General features: G+C 44.2%; 1 long non-coding RNA gene across 1 annotated transcript in view; it reads right to left on the bottom strand.

The window, feature by feature from the left end:
• The window catches only part of LOC134808114 (uncharacterized), a 63393-nt gene that overhangs the window by 36473 nt on the left and 1729 nt on the right, over nt 1-25191 (bottom strand). The window lies entirely within an intron of this gene.

Genomic DNA, 25191 nt, shown 5'->3' with positions numbered 1-25191 from the left:
TCTTCTCCAGTTTGCCTGCAGGTGATAGGGAAGTGCTGGGAAGGGAAGAGCTGGTCCCTTTAAACGATGTGGAAGCGGGAAAGGGAAGTGCTGGGTAGAGGAGGGCGTGGTCCTTGGCTAGGGCTCCACCCCCACCGACCTCGGGGAGGACAGGCATTTCCTGCCCAAATGCCATGCCCCCATCCTGTGCCTATAAATTCTCACTCATAGGTGGGAATTGAACAATGAGATCACATGGACACAGGAAGGGGAATATCACACTCTGGGGACTGTGGTGGGGTGGGGGGAGGGGGGAGGGATAGCATTGGGAGATATACCTAATGCTAGATGACGAGTTAGTGGATGCAGCGCACCAGCATGGCACATGTATACATATGTAACTAACCTGCACAATGTGCACATGTACCCTAAAACTTAAAGTATAATAAAAATATATATATATTTAAAAAAAAAGAAAAAAATTGACAACTAAAAAAAAAAAAAAAACCCGGTTACCCTAGTAGGCAGACACACAGACAGCTGGATCTCCAGTGCCTGCATGCCGGCAGGCCACCGGTAGAAGCAGAATGATGCAGAGTTTGGCTGAGGCAGAAGCAGAACGATGCAGAGTTTGGCTGAGGCAGTCTGAGGAGAGCCCAGGCTGCTGAGCCTCTGAGTGGCCTGACTCCAGGGAAAAATCTTCCTGCTCCATCCCCTTCTGACTTCCCTCATATGCTGAGAGCTACCTCGACTCAACAAAACCTTGCACTCATTCTCCAAGCCCAGGTGTGATCCGATTCTTCTGGTACTCCAAGGCAAGAACCCGGGATACAGAAAGCTCTCTGTCATTGCGACAAGGTAGAGGGTCCAATGGAGCTAACATAAGCGCTTATAGACAGCAAACTAAGAAAGCACCCTGTAGCACATGCCCACGGGGCTTCAGGAGCTGTAAACATTCATCTAGACACTGCTGCAGGGTCGGCGCCCCACAGCCTGCCCGCCTGTAGGCTCCCCTAGAGATCTGAGCAGCGGGGCACTGAAGAAGCAAGCCACTCCCCCATCGCACGCCCTGCGAGGGGAACAAGGGAACTTCCCCTTTCACAGGCACTGCAGGTGGTAGCACCGGCCATGGGCACCGGACCCAGAGGATTGAACAGTTGCTGCAGAGTTCTGTCCGTTACAAATCATCTATACAAAACGAGGAGCAGCCCAGGCAGGCAGAAAATATCAGAGTGAGAACATAAGATGTAGGGAGACTGAGGTTGACCCAGGGACAGGGCACAAGGAATGCTGTAGTGAGTGGGTGTGTCAGGTTGCAGCAGCAGTGGTGTAGCTGAATCACACTGGAGATAGAGCCTGAGCCGGGTGCAGTGGGGACCTCCTGCTTGGGGGCTATGACCGCGTTGCCTGCACACCCCTGAGCTGCAGCACCACCAGGCTACTGCCAACTCAAGGCCACTGCATAGGGGTTGCCATTTCCTTTTTCCTCTCCTGTATCTTAATAATAAAAGGTACCACGTGGGACAACCTAAGGCTTTTCTTGGTCCTGGAACCTAAGAGTACAGTAGCCAGCGGAAAGTCTAGGAGCTAAGTGGTGAGAAGCACAGAGTGTTCTGGGAACTTCCACGGTAACGTGACTAGTGGCAGGTCCATGACTAGGGGTGGAGTGGGCTTCCTTTTCCTGTCTTGCTTCCTCAGTTCCAGTGCACAGCTCCTCAATTGCAGCTTCCTGGCTCTACTGCACTTACCAGCCTGTCCTGCCACCAGATCACCCCTCCTGACCGGGACAGACAGTGGGCATGTGGCACCCACAGAGGAGACATGAATCTTTATCAAGCTCCTGTTCTAACAGAATTTCTTGTCTAACAAAAATTGCCTTCACAAAACTTATTGCAATCACAATTGTTGTGTTTGTTGATTTACTTTTTGTCACCTCCCCTACGAGGTGATGAGCTTTCAGGGATGGAGGCCTTTTCATTGTGCTCACTGTTGTATTTCTCATGTCCGGAGTGCTCAATGCTTACTTACCGAGTCAAGTTAAACATGCCTTGATACACATCAAAAGGAGTATGGCTTTCTGCAGAATAATCACCTTGGTAGACATTTTCCCCTAAACGTTTTAAAACAAGGCTTCTAAAATTGTCTTCAGGAAATTAGAGTATTCATAAGAAAAAGAAGACTTGATGCTTTATGCATCCAAGAGTAAATGAAACACAGGGCTATATTAATATTTACCAAATCAGCTGAAATCCAACTGCTTAGAGAAATGCTTTTCAGTGGCTGACTCGTGTTTTTAACTACAATGATCCTACTTTCCTGGCCTCTGCATATCTGAGTTTGTTAAAGACAGAAAGCCGATCCCCTGCTTTAAGAGCTAAGGTTCCAATCTTATTCAAATGGTCATATCCATCTGTCCTGATGTAAGAAAACTATATTTACGAATATGCTCATGTTTTCCTTCTTATGAGAAAAAAATCACTAGCAATACATAAAATTCATATTATGCTTTTATTCTCACTTTCATCATCAACATTCAGATTTAATTCCATAGACAAGCTTGCCCATACTTGGTGTGTACGTGCTTCAGGTAGCAAAGAGAATCCATCAGCCCTAGGGTCTCAAGTCCTGGCTCCTTCCTCAAGGCACCTATGTGACTCTGACAACGACTTCTGCCCTAGTTCTATGGAAATGTACGTTCCACAGTAAGATTGAGTCACAGCCAACTGAAGACCACCGAGGTCACCTCTCAGCTCAGCCCAGGCTTTGTATGGGCTCCTGTGGGACCCTCACTCAACAAACAGCTGTGGGAACCCCAAAACTGGAGGGGATCCTTGGCTTCCCCCCAAGGAATTAATTAAATGAATTCCAGGTGAGACTATACCTTGCCATTGAACTGAAGGCCTTGGAGCCTTCTGGGGCAACCTGAGACTCTTTTCCCAGCACAGGTTTTGCTGAGTGTCAGAGGAGCTCCATCTGACATGGCACAGAAGCTCTTCTTAGCTCCACAGCACATTTCATGGGATTGCACACACCTGTGAGGCCAGTGTACTGGGGGCTCCCAGAGTGAGGCAGGTTGTGTAGGGCTGGTCCTGGAGAGGCAGTAATCATGTGCCCAGCCTTCCTGCACCTTTGCTCTGGCAGGAGCTGCATCTGCACAGTTCTGCACCTTCATGCTCATGGTCACAGGGCCAGCCCCACCACAGGATGCACATGAAGTGCAAAGAACATGGGCCTGAAAATCAGATGCTCTGGGATCTCTGCCCTGAACTCCTGACCTTTGGCCATTTAGGCTATGAACTTTGCCATTTTGACTTTCGGCATTCCTGGTTCTTCAAGCCTGACTCCCAAAATGTAACCAGTGTCCCCCTTACACCAGGGACCTCCCTGTTTCCCAGGCTCTGTCTACTCTTAGTCCTGGCCCCTGACCCTGCTCTGCAAACACCCACTTGCTGGGCAAGGGATCAGGCCAGGGTGGCAGGAAGCTAGGAGGAAGGAGAAGGATTCCCTCTCAGCAATCACTGATAGCAGCAGTCCTATGGGAGATAAGTCAGAAAAGGGCTGAGAAGAGGAGTCAGGGACTCTCAAACTGAGCCTAAATTCACAACAGGGGCTAAACAAATCTTCAGCTGATGATTGCACCCAGGCTTCTGGCAAAAGTCAAAGCAAATACTCTGCAGGAGAGCTTCTGGAAACCCCAGTTTAGACCCACAATACTCACACAGATTAAGATCAATGCACTTATAATCCAAGAGAACAAGGTACTGTAACTGAGAGAGTTAGCAAAAGCAACAGACAACAGATTTAGATAGCCAAATGCTGTAGACATTGGAATCGTCAGATAGAAGATATAGAATAGCCATATATTAGAGATAAAAGAAATTAGAAATGCAACCACAAAGGTTATCAAACAGCAAGAAATGATTAGAAATAATCAGATGGAGTTTTAAAAATCTAAATTCTAGAAGCAACACCAAAATTATTTTAATTGAAATAAAAACTCGGTGAATGGGTCAAATGGCAGATTAGATACAGTTGAAGAGACAATTGTGAACTAGGAATTGCAACCAAAGAAATTATCCAGAATATAGCCAAGAGTTAAAGATGTGGAAACTATTAAAGAAATGATAACAGATGTGGAATATTGAATAAGACCATCTAAGATACATCTAATCAGAGTTCCAGAAGGAAAGAATTGAGAGAATGGAGGAAAGGCAGTATATAAAGAGATAATTTTCCAGAATGGATGAACAATGTGAATCCATGGATCTAGGAGGCACAATGTATCCCAATCAGGAAAGATAATTAGGTTGATAGCCAGCTACTCAACAACAGGAATAATCAGCAACCTCTTCTCTTTCCCTTTCATACCCAACCACAGTTCAGGAGAACAGGAGTTAGGAAAATGAGGGGTATGCTTGGTTTGACTTATAACATTCTTTGATCCACCTTCATCCCCTTCCTATAACTTCTGTCTCCTTCAAAGTTGAGATGAGATGGGGGAGGAGGGAGGAGTATGGAGGTTATAGTGACAAAGGACCTTCATGATTAGCCAGTGCTGTTTATACTCCCCCTTGTCTGCCATTGCCTTCTGCATTGGTAGACTTTCAAATGCATTCCTTATTCCTTGATTTTTCTTTTGGTGCTCTTTTGTGAGCTACATTCTTGGGCTTATCCATTTTGGCCACTCCTGTAGCACCTACACCTCAGCAATATACCTTCAGCCTCATTGGGCTAAAATCCCTTGTCCTAGCAGTCAGTGCTCTTGGGTGGGGTCCTCCAAGAGGATGTGAGCCTGATTTCCTTACAGAAGCTCCATGTCTGTGGAGTGCTCTCCTGGGGCTCCTCTGCCCAGCTCGAGGTCAGTAGGGAGATGCACCCTCCCTGCCCTGCCATAGAGCAGAACTGCCACCACACTCTGTGTCCACAAATCCCCGTCAAAGACTTCTCCAGAGTAAAACTCTAGCCTCCTCATCAAGCCTGAGGGAGAAGTTATTGGGCTGACCTAGCTATATTTTAACAACTTCTGCATGGATGAGTCCAGAGCCTTCTTTTAGACTAAAGAGTTCTTGTCACTCAGCTTTGAGACTTCAGCCAAGGTTCTGAGAGAATACATGCATCTGTTTTGTTGTTGGAGACTGATGTAGACAGCAAAAGGGCTGGTCTTAAAATCCCCGTGTGTGAAGTGTATATAGGACAGCTCCCTAGTTTTACTTGGGATGCTGACTTTGTGCTTGCAGGCTGAGGATAAAAAGCAACCAACACACACACACTCTCACACACACACATACACTTACACACTTATGCACTCTTACTCCACATTTACCTTCTATAAATTGGTCTTCATTTCTTTGTATCCCACCAGGTGACTGATTCATTTTCCCTGTCTTGCTTCTCCCTGCCACCCTCCAATTCCACACTTCTACTTCCTCTCTCCACCCCAGGGAAAAGACTCTGCTGGTCTTGAGTCATCAGCACTGTGTGCATGTGTGTGTGCACACACGTGTGTGCACACACGTGTGTGTGTTGTGACTAGTGGGGGGCACATCTTGTCCGTGCTGGCCACACTCAGAACTCCAGGCCAGCTCAGTTTCCTTGATTATTCACTTCATCCAACACTTTTCTCAGAACTCAGTGCCGTAGGAAAAAAACATACATTTGAAGCCTTTCATCCAGAAAACAAGAGCAGAAGCGTATCTAATTATCATGATGTTATTTCATTTCCCAAGGAGGGAACCGCACAGATAAAACAGTCTACTGGAAGCAGCCAGGCTTCCTCCTGTGCTTGTCATTTTTGGAGGCTCTTTTCTCTGCCTCCTAGGTATGCTAAGCAAATCCACAATTCCTTATCCAAAACCTTTGAGGCCAGATATGTTCCTGATTTCAGAAATTTTCAGATTTCTAATATAATACGAACTTCATATTTTATATAACTCCCTTTGGGGCCAGTCTGAGACTACTACCCCATAATTAAACTCATTAGCATTTCTGCAGCAAGGGGTATGAATAGTGTAATGAATTAAGACCTTAATTTACCTCACATGATTTTGGGTCAGGTTTTTCTACCAAATGAGAAAGAAAGAAAAAAAAAAAACCTCTCAGGTTTTGAACATTGAAATTGTAAATAATGGATTGTGGGTATGTATTTCCAATTTCTTTAACTCACTTACATACTACAAATCAGTTATTACATCTTTCTTCCTTCTGCATATATCTTCCTTCCTTTTTTCATGGTAATGGTCTGACATGGGAGTCTTATCTCTTTTCTTCCCTGATCTTACCATTCTTCTTTTTTTGAGACAGAGTCTCGCCCTGTCGCCCAGGCTGCAGTAGCACGATCTTGACTCACTGCAGCCTCTGTCTCCCAGACTCAAGCGATTCTCCTGCCTCAGCCTCCTGAGTTGCTGGAACCACAGGTATGTACCACCACGCCCGGCTAATTTTTGTATTTTCAGTAGAGTTTGGGTTTCACTATGTTGGCCAGGCTGGTCTCGAACTCCTGACCTCAAGTGATCCACCTGCCTTGGCCTCCCAAAGTGCTGGAATTGTAGGCATGAACCCCCTTTCAGGTATAACTGACACACTAGTTTTTACTCTCAGACCTGTAGCTGCAATCCCTTTCCTGCACAGGAGCATGCAGGCACAGAGAAAAGTTGTCTAGATGGATTTTAGGCTTCTTAAAACAGTTTTGTGTCTTATGCAGCTCTGCAGCCTCCACAACCTGAGAGATTTACAAAAAATATAGAGCCTCTAGCGTTTGATGGAGGAACACTAAAAAAGACATTCCAGACAGTGAGCAGCTTCCTCTTCCTTTATTCATTGGTTCAGTGAATGAGGATTATCAAATGGTTCCCAAGCAACCAATCTCACAAGACTTCACAAGAAATGCTTTCTAGTTGCAGATGAGTTTCTGAAGTAGCCCACGGTTATATATGACTGTTTATGCCAGGAAATAAAATATTCAAAACACAGTCCAGCAGAATGTAATCAGACATTTCAAACAGGGATATGAACTCATTTTACCCATCCTGCATATTGCTGACTTCATGTCTCTCAGGTGGCCTTTGCTGTGGGTCGATGCTCCAGGCCTCATACAATTCACTCAAGAATTGCCAAAGTTATTTGCACACCCATGCTCATAATGGCATTATTCACAATAGCCAAAAGGTGGAAGCAACCCAAGTGGCCATTGACAAATGAATGGATAAGCAAAATGGGGTATATACAGGCAATGGAATATTATTCAGCTTTATAAAGGAAGAAAATTCTGACACATGTGACAACATGGATGAACCTTGAGGATATATGCCAAGTGAAGTAAACCAGTCACAAAAAAGCAAATACTGTATGATTCTACTTATACGAGGTGCCTAGAGTAGTCAAATCCATAGAGATAGAAAGTAGCATGGTGTTTGCCAGGGTCTGGGGCAAGGAGGAAGAGGGAGTTGTTTAATGAGTAGAGTTTTAGTTTTGTAAGATGAAAAGAGTTCTGGAAATGGATGGCAATGATGGTTGCAAAACAAGGTGAATGTACTTAACATACAATGTGAATTTACAAACCAAGTGGTGACCCATCACGGTGCACGAAGTTATTTTCCACATGCATCTCTACCGAGTCCAATTCATTCATTTAAATATGGTTAAGATGGTAAATGTTGTTACATGCATTTTGCCACAACTGAAAATAAAAGCTAAAAAAAAAAACTGCTACAAAAAAGGGGGGAAAAAAGGAAGAAAATTCTGACATTTGCTACAACGTGGATGAACCTTGAGGGCATTATGCTGAGTAAAATAAGCCAGTCACACACAAAAAGACAAATACATCATGATTCCACTCACATGAAGTATTTAATCAAATCCTAGAGGCAGAAAGTATTAAATAGAATGGTGGTTGCCAGGGGCTGGTGGGAGGGGGAATGGGGAGTTGTTTAATGGATATAAAGTTTCAGTCTTGTGAGTGAAGAGTTCTGGGGATGGATGGTGGAGATGGTTGTATAACAATATGAGCAGAGTTATGCCACTGAGCTGCACCTTTAACACCTGTTAACATGGTAAATTTTATGTTATGTACATTTTTCCACAATCCAAAAAAAACTGCTAATGTTAACAAGGATAGCTCTTGTTTTGCAAAAATGCTTTGTGCTTCAAGTACCAACATAAGCCAAAAATAATAGAATAAGTCATTAACATATACCTAAGACAAAAAAGCAAGAGAAAATAATGAAATCAATGACCTCAGCTAAGAAAATCTTCGATTTGGTCTTGTGCAATTTGTTTTTGTCTGTGCATATTTTAAATTTGTAGCAGTAATGACTTTGGAAAGGGGGAATCAAGTGAGTCTCAGCTCAGAGAAAACTGGGGCACTGCATCATTTATAGAAACAGGTGCAACTGGTTTTATTTGGACTTTTTTCTCAACTCTCTGGTTGATAAATAAAAGCAGACACTATGTCAAATGAACCAGGGAACTTTGCTCACAGCTGTTGGCAAATTGTTAAATTCCATGAAGATTAAATTTACCTCAAGTGTCTGTATGGTCTGACTTCTTGGCCCTCTTGGTGGTGCCTGCAACAGCACCTGCATCTGCTATGCAGGTAAGCCGAGGGATGACACATCACAGTGTGCAAAGTTGTTTTCCAGATGCATCTCTGCTGAGTCCGATTCAATTGTCACACCCTTCTCACCTTTTATAGAAGTGGTTCTAAACATTGGCCACACATGGAGTCACCTGGGAGATGTCTAAAAATCCCAAGGCCCAGTTTGAGCCTCAGCCCCACAAAATCAAAATCTGTGAGGCTGGGACCCGTGGTTGGGAATCACAGTTTTAAGGCAACTCTATAATCCCCTATATGATATCTGCAAGAGTAACGAAAGCTATATAAATGTCGTCCTCAAAAATATATTCTCTATTACATATTTTGGATGTTTGTCTCCCCCACATCTCACACTAACATGTGATCCCCAGTGTTGCAGATGGGGCCTGGTGGGAGGTGTTTGAGTCACAGGAGTGGATCCCTCATGAATATGAATATCTTGGTGCTGTCCTCATGAGAGTGAGTGAGTTCTCGCGAGATATGGTTGTTTAAAAGTGTGTAGGACATCCCCACTCTCTCTCTTGCTCCCATTCTTGTCATGTGATGTGCTGGCTTCCCTCTTCCCCTTCCCTCTTCACCCATGATTGGAAGCTCCCTCTGAAGGAGATGAGCTTCTCTCCTGAAGGAGATGCCAACACCACACTTCCTATACAGCCTGCAGAACCATGAGCCAAATAAACTTTCTTTCTTTATAAATTATCCAGTCTCAGATAAAGAAAATGTGGCACATATACACCATGGAATACTATGCAGCCATAAAAAAGGATGAGTTCATGTCCTTTGCAGGGACATGGATGAAGCTGGAAACCATCATTCTCAGGAAACTGACACAAGAACAGAAAAACAAACACCACATGTTCTCGCTCATAAGTGGGAGTTGAACCATAAGGACACATGGACACAGGGAGGGGAACATCACACACCAGGGCCTGTCGAGGGGTGGGGGGCTAGAGGAGGGATAGCATGAGGAAAAATACCTAATGTACATGATGGGTTGGTGGGGGCAGCAAACCACCACAGCACGTGTATACCTGTGTAACAAACCTGCACATTCTGCACATGTATCCCAGAACTTAAAGTATAATAAAAAAATTAACCAGCCTCAGATATTCCTTTATAGCAATGCAAAAAAATGGCCCAATATACTCTATTTTCTGGATGTGTGCCCAGCACAATGGTGGTAGGATGGGGTGAGAAATGAGGGCAGGAGGCTGTGAAGATCTATAGCCATCTAAAATTCACAGATGAGGTTACTCAGTGAATTTCTTTAAACTGATGAAAGATTCAGTAGAAAACTCCTTTGATTTCAACCCTCACAATAAATTTTTCTAAAATGGTATCTTAGTCCGTTTCATGCCACTATAACATGATACCACAGACTGGGTAATTTGTAAAGAACAGAAATTTATTTCCCACAGTTTGGGAGGCTGAGAGATCCAAGATCAAGGAGTCAGCATCTAGTGAGGAACTTCTTGCTGCATCATCCCGTGGTGGGAGGCAGGAGGACAAGAGAGAGCAAGAAGAAGGCAGCCTATTGCTTCTAGGCTACGAACCTGTCCAGCATGGTACTATACTGAGTACTTCAGGCAATTGTGACACAATGGTAATTTGTGTATCTAAACGTATCTAAACATAGAAAAGGTAATGTACTGGTTACAATGGCTACAGTGCCAGGCTGTAGGAATTTGTGAGTTTTATTATAATCTTATGGAACTACCTTCTTTTTTTTTGAGACGAAGTCTCACTCTTGTCCCCCAGGCTGGAGTGCAATGGCGTGATCTCGGCTCACTGTAACCTCTGCCTCCCGGATTCAAGCGATTCTCCTGCCTCAGCCTCTGGAGTAGCTGGGATTACAGGCACCTGCCACCACGCCAAGCTAATTTTTGTATTTTTAGTAGAGACGAGGTTTCACTATGTTGGCCAGGCTGGTCTCCAATTCCTGACTTCAGGTGATCCACCCACCTTGGCCTCCAAAAGCGCTGGGATTACAGGTGTGAGCCACTGCGCTGGCCAGAACTAACTTCTATATACAGTCCATTATTGACCAAACATTGTTGTGTGTATGACTGATTTTTACTACACCCCAAATTTGAGTTACTTGCTACTCAGGGCATTCATACATATAGTTGTATGTTTATGTGGAATTGAAACATAAGTTTCATGAAAAATGTTTGCTCCTTTGTGATGCATTCTTTCATTTTAAATTTAATTTTATTTTCTAAGAAATTTGCTCACTGATATGATCCATGAATGGGGGTCCCAACAGCAGTTTGAAAACACTCATTAGATGGCTTCTAAGTACCACGCACACCTCAGATTAATCCTCACGTTAGTGTAGGGTGACCATAAACGGGTTGTGGCTAAGGAACTGGTGGCTGAGCCACTAAAAGACAATACGGAGCCCTGGTCTTTGAGACATCCAAGATATTCAGTGACATACAAACCTGCCAACTCATTTTGCTTATATGCTTGGAGTCTAATCTATATCAAACAAGCTTGAAAATGCTGGGGTTGGAAAACCAAGGAGCTCAGCCTGGCTCACATCACAGTAGGCAGCACAACCACATCAATTCACTATCAGCCACGCATGGTGCTTTTTCCAACATGGAAAGATATTGCTGCCTCTATAGATCAGAAACTTGAGACCCAGAGAGAAGGTCATGGCCTAAGTCACCAAGACAAAGCTAGGACCTAAATCCAAAACTGGGTCTTTTGGTTCCCCGTCCAGTTCTCTAGTATTTACTCCTTGTGCCTGAATAGATGGAGACTTTTAGGAGTGATATAACTAGTAATGTCTTGCTATTGTGCACTTCATGGACACCTATTCTATGCCAGGCTTTGCTCCAAGGGTTTCAAATGTGTTGATTAATTCAGTCTCAAAAAGCAAACCCTAAGAAACTAGCATCATTTTTATTCTTAAGTAGACTAAAGGTGGGAGATAGGGAGTTTTTACTTCCTCCAGGCCTGGACTACTTTTGAAGTCCACAATAGGGAGTGCAGAGCTGAGTGTGTCTTATTGAATGAAACCAAGATGGCCTTTCACCAGACTCCTCTGAGTAATGGATAAATACATTAGCGAAGGATATGAATTCAATTGAGCTAATTCAAATCTCATGCCACTTAATTTTAATAGGAAAAATATTGGCCTATAAATAACCCTTTTAAATAGTCGGAATATGAATATGTGCAATTCAGTGTTGAACTGAAGATATTATTTCAACATCATTTAATCTGATTCATCTCAGGGGAAATGAAAGGGACATTTTTAGTGTCCACAGAGGTGGTTGACTGAAATACGAACAAATCTGAAAACAGAATAATAAAACAGCATCCCATGGCCCAGCTTAAGCATCTCTGCAGCATCTGGAGGCTCAGCCCATGGTGGGACATGACCCCTTCTCTTTTCCATCATTAATGTCCCAGGAGCCAGTAGCAGATCACATATGACACTGGTCATAGCCTGGGCTACTCTACTGGAACTGCTGCTATTCCTTTTTCTCTCTGACTATCCCAAGAGCCCCAGGAGGGCAGGAATCAAGTCTTTTGGGGCTTTGTGTCAGGAGCATCTAGCCCAGTGTGTTTGGATAAATGACAAATGCAGGTGCCCAGGATTGCAAAGTGCAGATCCTAACGGCTCTGGAACCTCTGTTCTTATACACATTCCTCCAACCTAAGAATTAAGCAGCCTCCAGGTTCACCAGCCTTACCCAGCAATAATTATAAGACAAATCAATTATATGCATGCGTCTCTACTAAAAATACAAAAATTAGCTGGGCATGGTGGCACGTGTCTGTAGTCCCAGCTACTCGGAAGGCTGAGGCAGGAGAATTGCTTGAACTGGGGAGGTGGAGGTTGCAGTGAGCCGAGATCATGCCATTGCACTCCAGCCTGGGCAACAGAGTGAGACTCCATCTTAAAAAAAAAAAAAAAAAAAAAACTTTCTGGAGGACTTCTTGGAACCTATAGTATGCTAGAATGTGCTATCATTTTTCTAGGAGGACATGCAGTATTCAGCTTTTCTTCATTTGGGTTCCCCAAGAAGCAGACCCTGAGCAACAAAGATCCAATGGAAGTAATTTACTTTGGAGGTCTTCCCGGGAAACATTTGTAGAGAGTGGAGAAGTGAGAGAGGAAAGAGAAAGCAGCAATTAGCAAGAGTTTGTAAAGCAAGTTACCTGTTATGGACTAGACATTTGTATCCCCTTGAAATTCATGTTGAAGCCCTAATCCTCAGTATGGCTGTATTTGGAGATAGGTCCTTTATGGCAGTAATTAAATGAGGTCATATGAGTGTGGTCCTGGTCCCATAGGATTAGTGTTCTTACGAGACAAGTCACAGAGAGCTCACTCTCTCTGCACTCAGGCACTGACGTAAGGCCATGTGAGGATTTGGAGAGAAGACAGCCACCTGCAAGCCAGGAAAAGAGTCCTCGCTGTAAACTGAACCCTGCCAGGACCTTAGCACTGGACTTCCAGCCTCCAGAACTGTGAGAAAATAAATTTCTGTTCTTCAAGCCACCCAGTTTGTGGTGTTTTGTTATGGCGGCCTGAGCTGCCTAGTACATTCCCTCTGTGGGTAACTGGGACTAAAGCCTGCCAGGATTCAGAGTAAAGCATGCACCAGGCACTTGGTTAAACCACCAGGAAATAAACTGTAGCCTTGAGTTTGAAACCTTCAAACAATAATAGGCTATAAATGTAAAGTGCTAGGATGCTTGGCTGTAACTGCGTGGGCAGCACAACCACAGCAATTGACATGTCCTCCAGCCTGCGGTGGCTTCTTCACTCTGAAAAGATGATGGCGACTTGTTAGTCCCTATCACTGAGACACAGAAAGGAGAGAGGAAGCTGGGGTATTTATACACCAATTCCACTGCTCCCAGGGGTATAACTTTCCTGGCACTTCCAACCTGCAGTGCAGGTGGCAAAGCAGGCTCTAGGCTGGAAAGTCCTCGGGCAAAGTCCTCGGAAAGGAGGCTGACTGCTAGGAATTGGCCGCGATGCCCTGGGAGGGAAGGGACATGCTAGGCATAGGTGCCAAGCAGGTACACTTTCCCCACATGTGCTGTCAAACTGTGGAGCAGCAGAGCCCCTTGAAACACAATTTGGGGATCCATCTGAGGCCCTCCCAAAAGAACTTGACATCCTGCCACAACTGTGGTCTGCCCACTCACAACAGAATACCCCTGCCTGGGGGCCCTAAAAAAACAGAGGATTATCATCTCACAGTTCTGAAGCCTGGAAGTCCAGGATCAAGATGTCAGCAGGGTTGGTTCCCTCTGAGGCCACTCTCTTTACTCTCTTTGACTTGCGGGTGACTGTCTTCTCTCTCCCTGCATGCTCACTTCATCTTCCCTGTGTGTGTTTGTGACCTGATCTCCTCTTACAAGGACACCAGTCATACTGGATTAAGGCCCAGTCCTGATGGCCTCATTTTAACTTAATCATCTCTTTAAAGAACCTGTCTCCAAGTACAGTCCCATTCTGAAGTACTGGGGGTTAGAATTTCAGCATATAAATTTAGGGGGGACACGATTTAGCTCTTAACACGATCTGTGCCTTTGCTGGCACTAAGGCAAGTCACTTAAAAAAGACAAAAGATGCAAGCAGGACTTGCCTCAAACCTGACCCTGTAGATTAGCACGTCCAACTCTGACATGACTTTCCCAGGCATGGCGGACGCCGCAGCAGAGGCCCTCCCAGCTGGTCCAGGAAGAGTCTCTCAGGGCCACCAGATGCTTAGCTTCCCAGGCCCCGGGAAGGGCCCGCCCTGCCACCAGGCTCGTGCTGCCGCTGTCTTAGGCCAACCTCTCAACAGTCGATTTTCCTAGCTCCCTATTCCAATTTCATTGACCGATTCATCAAAAATAAGGCCCTTCTATCTGCCAGGCAGTGTTCTAGGGCCCTGGAGTTACAGTCACATACCAAATAGACAAACATCCCAGCCTTTGTCAAGCTTGTATCCTGGTGGAAAAGTGGAGAGGAGATAACAAGAGAAAGAAATAAAATAGTGCATACATCAATGGTGATAAGTGCTAAAGAGAAAAATAAAGCTGCAAAGAGGACTCGTGTGTTGGGGTATGCAAGTTAGACAAGGTGGCTGAGGCAGGACCCACTGAAAGTGGGATGTTTGAGGAAAGACCCAGGGTAGGCAGGAGCCAGTCGTGAGACACACAGGGGAAGAGCCTTCCGGGTGGAGCAACAACCAGGGTGCTGAGAGGAAAAGGGACAGGAGGGGTAGAGGTGGAGGAGCAGGAGGCCCAGGTGACCAGGAATGGCAGGGGACTTCAGCTTCACTTTGAGGGAGACAGGATCTCATTGGAGAGTTTTGGCCAAGGGAAAACATTATCTGACTGAGGAGCATCAAGCAGCTGGAGGAAGCCAGCAGGGGAGGGGAGCTCTTGGGGTTATCCAGGTGAGCAGTGACACTCATTTGGACCAAGGTGGTTGCAGTGGATGAGGTGGGATTGTGGGGCTATTTTTTTCATTTTAAATATTTTTTATATGATCACTTTATGGTTGATTCATTATTTGAATTTATTTTCTACAGTGTTCCTCTACTAGTTATTTTTAAAATTGACTTTATTTTTTAGAGCAGTTTTAGGTTCATAGAAAAATTGAGCAGAAAGTACAGAGAGTTCCCATATAACCGCCCCCCCACACCCCCCACCCCCACCCACACACATAGCCTCCCCCATTATCCACATCCTTCATAGGGTGGTGTGTTTTTTACAACTGATGAACTTATGTTGACACGTCGTTATCACCCAAAGTCCATAGTTGACATTAGGGTTTACTCTTGGTTTTGTACATTCTGTGGGTTTGGACTAATGTATAATCACATGGACTTACCATTGTAATACCATACAGAATAGTTTCACTGCCCTGAAATCCTCTGTGCTCCACCTATTCTTCCCTCCCTCCACCCTAACCCCAGGCAACCACTGATCTTTACCTTAGAGTAACTGTCTCCACTGCCTTTTCCAGAATGTTCATAGGGTTGGAACTGTACAGAATGTAGCCTGTTCAGATTGGTTTATTTTACTCGGCAATGTGCATTTAAGTTTCTTCTGTGTCTTTTCATGGCTTGACAGTTTATTTCTTTTTAGTGTTGAATAATATTCCACTGTCTGAACAGACCACAGTCTGTTTATCCAGTCACCTACTGAAGGACATCTTGGTTGCTCCCACGTTTTGGCGAATTTGGATTCTGGATGTATTTTGAGGGGAGAGTTGACAGGATTTCCTGACAGCTTGGATGTTTTGTGAGCAGTGACTCCAAGGAGAATGCCAAGTACTTGGCCAGTACAGCAGAAAGAAAGGGATTCACGTGGGTCTTCACTTGCACAGGGAGACAGGAGATAATGCACTAGAGATAGTGACAAGAACAGTCATCACAATTGTTTACTGAGCCTTAGCTTTGTGCCAGGCTGGGATGAGTATACTGTGTGCCTTAGCCCATATAATGCAGCACTAGCCCTAGGCAGTAAATGCTGTTAATATTCTCATTTTACAAATGAGAGAACTGAAGCGAGTTGTTTACTTGCTCAAGGCCACATAGGTCTGCTCATATCTGGCTCCCAAGACAGTAAATATTTATTATATAATAATTGGGTTAATGTGAATCTTCCCTTCAAACATAAGCCACTCATAATGTGCTGACATAAATGACGTCTTTGAGTGTGTAATGTTGAAGGTGAGGGCCTAAACCAAGAGAAATGAATGTCGCCTCCTGAGGCTTCTTGGGAGGCAGTTGGCCAGCCATTTCCCCCAGCAACAACATCCCAACATGCTTTTGGCGGCATGAGTATTTTCTAATTCCCATAAAGGGTTGAGTTTGTTGCACAGGGCTCAGCACACATTAGGTGCTCCATAAACACTGGCTATCAATTCAGAGAGGTGAGGAATGCTCATGAGTTCATAAGAAAACAACTGCTTATAATCTGCAATTTTGCCTGTGCATTTTCCCTATTGATTTGACAAAAAGTATTAACTGTTTTCTATGATCCCTTTGAGTGGATACAAAAGGTGCATCATCACAGCCATCAGTGGTTCTCAAGAGCCATTCCCTGGACTAATCTGAGCCATGGCAGTTTCCACCCATATGGGGGTAATGAGAATAATCAGAACAATACAGTGAGTTTTTACAAAACAAGTTGTGTTTAACGTAAGCGCTCTCCTTTTGTGTGAGATATGTCTGTGTGTGTGTGTGTGTGTGCGCGCGCTAAAAAGGTCTTTACTATGAAATGATAATGAAAGTAGCTAGAAGTGTGCTCATTTAAGTGAGTGTATTCAGCAAAATATAAATTTGGCAACTCCATGTTGGTCTCTCCTTTTTGTACTTGCTGCTGTTGGTGAAATTTACCAATGCATGAAATCCAAACCTCAAGGTACCACTGGTCTTACATGATCATTGTAAACTCAGTTATGTGCAAGCCTCAAGTGTAGCATGTAGAATCAAATGTAGAATGATGAAAAGTTGGGATAGATGGGTCATCTTTATTACCAACAAAAATATGTGCTAATCACTTAGCCACATATGACCCTGGCCTGGGTAGGCAACATCTGGAGACAGAACAGAGAACTAACAATTCTTCACTGTGAGCAAGACCATAGTAGAGCTCTTCTCATCACACATTATCACACTCTGGGTACATACCTTGCAGAACTTTGGGCGTAAATATAGTGTCCCCAACCTCTGTGTGTGGCTAAAGGAGTTGAGTAGAAGTGAAGAGGAGGTGCGTCCTTCACAAGCCAGGGCAGGGCCTTGCACCCACACCCTGGGACCTTGCCATTCCTTCCTCTCGCATTTCATTCAGCAACATTTCAAGCCAGTATTTCAAGAGCTACAGAATGTGGACATGCTGAACCATCATGTTTTGGTTAAAATTTATTGATTATAATTGGCCGCCTAAGTCTCCTAATATAGTAAAAGAAAATTTAGAAGCAAAGTAGCACATCAGCAAAATACTCCACTTCCCTGCTTCTAGCCACCCTTGGACTATCCTTCCATTTTCTCTTTTCAAGAAGGCACATCCAGCAGGAGGGCAATAGAATCTAAAAATCCCATCAGAAGAAAAGGCTGTGGCTTTGCTCACAGTACACATTTCCTTCAAACCACACAGCATAGTACATCAGGTACAATTAAATGTAGGTCACAAGAAAAGAGAGAGATTGCAAACACATGATTCACAGTGCATTAAGTGATAGATCCCCCAGGATTGCTCCTTTGCAGAGAAAGCATGTGTTGTCAAGCTGGCCTGCAGACGTTTAACTCTTCAGCTCAAGTATAAAGCATTTTGGTTGCACAAACAGTGCTCCCAAGTCATTAGTGATTCACAAAATCAATACCATACCTGATCACTGGCTCCTCTCCTCTAGTTCTTGCCCAGACACAGCGAGGGTGTCAAGACCTGAGAAGATAACTTCCTAGCATCCCTGGCCACAGTGCATTCCAACCCTGAGCTGGCAGTGCACTACCGATCTGAGCGACACTGCCCAAATCAGGGTTAATAGTCTTTATTACAAGGCCAGGCAAGAACAATCTCTTCTTTTTACAACCTGATTGAAACTCCAGGTGAACACTCCCTTTTTACTCCAAAACAATAGTGGCCCAGTCTGCTATTGTTGGAAGAAATGTGTACTGTGAGCAAAGTTCCAGCCTTTCCTTCAGATGAGATTTTTAAATTCTGTTGCCCTCCTGCTGATGTGTCTTCTTGAAAAGAGAAAATAGAAGAATAGTCCGAGGGTAGCTGGAAGCAGGGAAGCAAAGTATTTTGCTGATGCCCTTGCTACTTTGCTTCTAAGTTTTCTTTTACTATATTGGCCAATTATTCATAATTGTCCAAACTTGGAAACAACCAAGGTATCCTTCAGGAGACAAAAGGATAAAGAAACTCCACTGGCTTGATAGTTAAAAATTAGATGCCTTTAAACTGTCTTCCGGTGCTTTCAAGAAGTCCCCAAACAGTTATCTCCAGATGCCCAGAAACCAGTCCGTGAGTTCAGCCTCTCTTCTCATTGCACCTTTGGAAATGCTGGTCAACACCTCCCTGCTGGCCTTGGCCTTCAGGGCACTGGTGCCCATCTCCTGGTGCTCTGATGCGTCTGATATTCAGGCTAAGAGAGGGTCTCAGGATTCCACCAAGAGGCACAGTCAACAGCTTCTCCCCATGCTGTTGCAAATGCCTGTGTCCAGTCTTACCCGAGCATCCCTGAATGGTCCAGCCGGCTTTCAGCTGTCATCTTTTGCCCATGACCTCGATGAATCTGCCATGACAGATGTCAGTCAAAGTTGGTGCAAGGAATCAGCCAGGGATCAGTCATCCTCCCCTTTGGATGTAGGGCCCAGGCCTAGAGCAGCCAGCAAAAGGCCTTTGAGAATATTTGCAATGACATCAACAGGAAAGAACTCCAGAAGCAGATTCCTGAGGTTTTACTGAGGTCCTATTAGATTATAAACAGGTTTCAAAATTGAAATGATAATGGAGTCCTAGCTTAGACTTGTGTAGGACAAGCTCCTGTCTTTCTAAAAGAGATGCAAAGCTGGGTCTTCAACCTCTTACCTGAGAAGAGACATTGGATGGATGTAGGATTTCCATAAGCCCATTTTAAAGCTTACTATAAGTGGCACTTGCTCTCTAGGTGGTGTAGTCCAGTGGCTCAGGAAGCAGATCCTGGCACCTAACTGCCTGGCTTTGAGGGCAGGTATAGAACCTCACCGTGTGTCACCTCCCTCAGTCATACATAAGGTAATAGACGTGCTCTACCTTGTAGGGTTGTTGGGAGGATTAAGTTAGAATGTACTTGGAAGGCTCCTAACACAGTGCCTGGCACACAGTGAGTATTCATAAATACTGGATATCCTGTTGTTGGCAACTAGAGGCCTGGCCCTGCTGGGCATGAGTGAGGCGGTTAAAGTTTGCAAGGACCTGTGGGCAGCCCAGGTCTCCTGGGCTCATGACGAAGGCCTACATTCCTTTCCCATTGCTGCCCTCACATATTACCTCAAACTGTGTGGCTTAAAACAACACAAATTATTCAGCAACAATGGACTTTTGTATTTACCCAAATGAGTTGAAAACTTATATCCACACAAAAACCTGCACACAGATGTGGATAGCACTTTATTCATAATTGGCCAAACTTGGAAACAACCAAGATGTCCTTCAGTAGGTGAATGGATAAAGAAATCCAGACATTGGAATATTACTCAGCAATAAAAATATATGAGCTATCAAGCCGCGAAAAGACATGGAAGACCTTTAAATGCATATTGCTATGTTCAAGAAGGCAATATGAAAAGACTACGTACTGTATCATTCCAACTCTATGACATTCTGGAAAGGGCAGATCTATGGAGACGGTAAAAAGTTTAGTCGGGGATTAGGGAGAGGGAGGGATGAATAGGCAAGCACGGAGGATTTTAGGGCAGGGAAACTATTCTGTATGTCACTATGATGGTGGATACATGTCACTGCAGATTTGTCAAAACCCATAGAATAGACAACACCAGGGGTGAACTCCTATGCAAACTATGGATTTTGGTTAATAATAATGTATCAGTTTTAAAAACCCACTCATTTGTTCTGGGGGTCAGAAGTCTAAGGTTGGCCCACAGACCAGCATTCCTTCTTGAAGTCCAGGGAGGAATCCCCTCGATCTTCCCAGTTTCCAGAGCCTGCCAACACCCTGTGGCTCCCGGCCCCTGCTCTGTCCTCACAGCAGGCAGAGGAACATCTTCACATCTCTGTCTTTCTCCCTCTGCTTCTGCCCTCACATCTCTTACTACTGACCCTAATCCTCCTGCCTCCGCCTTGGAAAGACCTTTGTGATTATACTCAGGACCCACCCGGATCCAGAATGTCCTCCCACCTCAAGATGTCTAATCACTTCTGCAAAGCCCATTTTAACAAAAGTAACAGTCCCAGGTTCCTGGATTTAGGCCCTAGATATTTTTGGGGGTCATTATCCAGCCTGCCAGAAGGACCGAGAGAGTTGGAGGAGTCAGGTTAAGGGTTGGGGGCAGGGGGAAGATGCTAGGAGAAGAGAGAGGGAGCAGAACGGTCCCTGTCTGCTGTCCACACCATAAAGCACAGACAGCAGACTGACGGGTAGCTCAAAATCCAAAGAAAATGAAAAACTATTGCTCCATGCACTTGTGTGAATAAAACATTTCAGAAAGTAACACCTCATTACTCTGCCTCCTCCTCTCAAAAAAAATCCCAACTAAATTTATTAAAATATATATTAACAAAAAGTTTACAGCAGCTTTCTCTGTAAGAGTACATGACATATTACACTTTAATTTTACTTGTAGGCTCCAAATTTTCTGCAATAAGTATTATTAGTTTATAGTCAGAAAAAAGATATTTCTTAAAAAAAAAACACCAGAATATATGTAGAAATGAAGTAATGTTAGTGCTGACAATGGAGCTCTCTTCTCGCACACAGAACCGCAGACTAAATATTATCTTTGTGTCGTATGTCCCTCCCATCTTTCTTTCTTTCTTTGATATTTCCATGAACTACCTTCGCCCTCTGTTAAAATGGAAGTTTAGAGTGAATTTTAAAAGGGGAAAGGAGGGATGTGTTGTGATTTTTCATAGTCTCCTCCCTCTCCTTAAACAGCAACATGGTATTATTTTAATGGAGAACTAATTATTAAAATGTGCTTTTGAGCCAGCGTGCATCACATGGCATGTACAAGAATGTTTGTCATGGTTTTAGTCACAATAGCCAAAACCAGAAAACAACCCAATGTGGATCGATAAGAAATAGATGGAAAAATGGCAGCATATTTGTTGTGATCTGAATGTTTACCACCAAAATTTCTATGTTGAAACTTAATCCCCAGTGTAGTAGCATTGAGAACCGGGTTTTGGGGAGGTGATTAGGTCTTGAGAGCTCTACCCTCTTGAATAGGATGAGTGCCCGTAGGAGCTTGTTTGCTCCTTCTGCCAATGAGGACACAGGAAGAAGGTGCCAACTGTAAGGAATGAGCCCTCACCAGACACTGAATCTGCTGGCACCATAATCTTGAACTTACCAGTCTCCAGAACTGTGAGCAGTAAATTTCTTTGGCTTACAAATCACCCAGTCTGATGTATTTTGTTATAGCAGCCTGAACGAACTAACACAATAGTCCTACGATAGAATTCCATACAGCAATGAAAAAGATTAAACTACTGCTCCTTGCACCAAATGAATATGTCTCATTAACATAATGTTGAGTGAAAGAAGCCAGACATGAAAGTGTACATACTGTATGATTCCATTCATATAGCGTTCAAAAACAGACAAACCTAATCTGTTATATTAGAATTCAGAATAGTGGTTTCTTTTCAGAGGATAATTATTGGGAGTGGGCAAGAGGAAGGCTTTGGGGTACTGGTAATGTTCTATTTCTCAAGATGGATAGTTGGTACATAGATATATCTATCTGATATATCTTCATGGTACTGTATACTTGTGAAATATGCACTTGTCTATATGTAGGTTATACAGTTATAAAATTTACTGTCAGATGAAGAGATCAATAAAATCAAACTTTAATTTGGGATTATAGTGTATTCTTAGGTGTGTTATAGACCCTTGGCTGGACAGACTAAAGCATGGTCAGTCTATGGTTCAGATTACTGCACCAATTAATCAGATCTATGCAAACTGGGTAATAATCATTAACATAAGCAAGAAAGAAGCTGACTGGTAAAATTTCAATACAGACACCATGTGCTGTGCAGTACTGGCTCAGTTTATGACTTGCTCCAGCCAGTAATCTGTGACAGTCTCATGATTTACAAATACAGTTACAAGAAGGGGCTAATAAATGTGCCCTCAGGGTTTAAGTTGGCAAAGATGCCATGCGTGATTAAGACAGGCACCGAGCCTTTCTCACATAAAACAGTCATCGTTACTATAGGTTGTGAAAATGCCAGATCATGCTTGAAGGTTTACAACTTCTTGCTGAAGTTATTTAAAAAAGTGACAAAAAAGGTAAGTGATGAAAAGGCAATAAATGTCACACTTCTGAGGGCATCTGCGGCAGTATCCTGTCATGGGCGGTGAATACATCGAGAAGACAGCTTTGCAGACAGCTACTCTATGGCCCTTGTTACTGAGGCTGTGCAAAACGTCCCCATTGGCTCACCCAGTTCCAAGCTGTGGTGAATCCCGACCTCCAGACCTGGAGTTGGTGTGCCTGGTGTCCCAACTCACTTTTCCTCTCAGAAATGCCCATTTGGTGAAGTTCAGAGGGATGCCCATCACAGGACACCACATGAGATCCAGGCCTGGTCAACTGATCCACTCTTTCCCTTTAGCTGCCATTGTTGGTTGTGAGCAGGGGGCACAGCCCAGGCTGGGCCAGAGTTCTCCATGGGAATTCCACTCACAAGTTAAGAATACAGTCTTAGAATGCAAGCCCAGGGCTGCCTGAGGCCACTTTCCATGACTGCCTGGAAGAAACTTGTCTGGGTTAGAGAAGTTTGAAGCACACAGACACAGAGAAGCAAAGACAAGCAGAAATAAATCAGGGCAGGGCTGACTGCCAGCCACCTGTTTCCTGTAGCTTCTCCTTCTTTTATGTGAACCACTCCAGATCTTTCCTAGTCATGCCAGACAACAAAATGCCTTTTTTTCTTAAACTAGTTTGAATTGGATTTCTGCTCCCTGGCAACAAAAGTCCTAACAAATAAACCAATGAACATAGAATCCGGAGTACAGGGAAGTTACAAGTAATCATTCCAAGGGGGAGTGGGGACAGAACTGTGAACACAGTTGCTGTTACCAACAGTGGAGCTGAGTGTCCACATCAGTGTTAGCAGCTAACTCCTGGGATCTCCCCAGTGACGGTATCCAAGCCCCAGGTGTAACTTGCCTCAGTTTCCTCCTTTGACTCCTCCCAGGTTTTACAAATTTTTTTTACAAAAATCTGTATACCTCTGCCATTCACCTCAATACTTTTTTCTCTCCTCCAACACTCAGCTCTTTTTTTAAAAAAATTCTCAAACACATTAACGACTGAATTAAAAAGTCTCACCCCTTTAAGCTCTGTGAAGTCAGGGCCATGTCAGTGTTATTGGCTAGAATAGTGTCTGGCTAGCCCTATGCATTCGCTTTCCCTAAACTGCAATGCCAGTGTGAGGTGCCTAAAATTTTGCCACGTAGGTTGAGCTATATTATGCCAAAACTACGACATGTTTGTTAAGTGACTGTTCATTTTTCATCGCTTCATTCTAAAATTCTTTGATGCATCATGTAGAGAGAAGAAGATTACATCCCTTCATGACAGCATTTGCTGCCTGGCATTATTGTTGATTTGTGTGTGTGTCACTACCAGACTGTGCACACTTGCATGCAGAGACCGTGTCTTACTGAATTTCTACGCCCAGCCCTTAGCCTGGTTCTTGGGACACACACGTGTCTGATGCCTCCCCACCATGAACAAGCCACTCTGAAAACTCCATAGAACCTTGCTTCTCAAAGTGTGATCTGTGAACCAGCAGCAGCAGCAGCATCACTGGGGAAGAGGCTTGCAAATGCAGAAGGTAGGCCCACCCCAAGAACTACTGAGCAGAATCTGTCAAGGTAAAAAGTTCAGACTATTCTGGAGGTAGCAGGAGGTCTTGGACATCATGGAATAGATGTGCCAAATCGAGGAGGTTGGGAAAGGGAGAGGCAGGTGGGTACCAGAAATGCAGGTGAGAGGGGATGAGGCCTCAACCAGGGAGCTGAGGATGATGAGAAGTGGCATGCAGGGAGAGCTGGAGTGACCTTGCAGAGCCAGAAACTGATTGATGGAAGAAGGGAAGGAGAAGCGGGAAGAAAGTCAAGGGTGATTGAGGCTCCCAATCTGTTGGGCTGGGATAGAGAAGACGTGAGCACCAGGGGAAGGCAGGCTGGTCAGCTGATGATGCCCCTGTAGGGTCCCTTGCCTGCAGACCATCTCCATTCATACAAGAGCCCCTGGGCAAGTGGAAGAAAAGCAGTGGGAAAACCTTCACCTCTGACAGGGCAAGACAAGACTATCACACTTTTTCCTTATCCCATCTTTAAACTGGAGGATCATCTTGGAACTTAAGATCTATGTGGTGCTCTGGCTTTTATATCCAGAGGAGGCATGGGATCATAAAAGCAGACAGCTATCAGGTTCTTCATCTTAGAATCCATTGATGTGGCAAAATGAAAAAATAAATTAATAGTGCCACTTCAGTATCTAAATGAATTGGGGTTTGGCCAATGTCTGCAGGAAGCTTCTACAAGAACTCAGTAAATGATTTCCATTTGAAAACACAGCTCAAAGAGCGCTTAATAAGTGCAATTTGGTGATGATAATGATGATCCACAGAGCAGCAGCATCTATCCAGTTAAGCAAATGTTCCTGGGGAACAGTGATAATGAACCAGGTCCAGGACCATGGGCAATTCTAAAAAAGCGTGCGGGGCATTTTGTTGTTTTAAAGATCTGCTTCCCTAACCTGTCCACCCCGCATCCCTGCTGCTAATCGTGAATATCATCCTAAGCAATTCTTTTGGCCCTGAATGTTGTGGTTTAGGTAAAGGCGTGGAAAAGCCAGGACTGTAGAGACTGGAGCTCCCCAGGGAAACCACAGGAACGAAAT

This window comes from Pan troglodytes, chromosome 14, assembly GCF_028858775.2.
Source record: "Pan troglodytes isolate AG18354 chromosome 14, NHGRI_mPanTro3-v2.0_pri, whole genome shotgun sequence".
NCBI lineage: Eukaryota > Metazoa > Chordata > Mammalia > Primates > Hominidae > Pan > Pan troglodytes.
The sequence above is the reverse complement of the archived record's forward strand: the minus strand, read 5'-3'. Positions and strand labels throughout refer to the sequence as shown.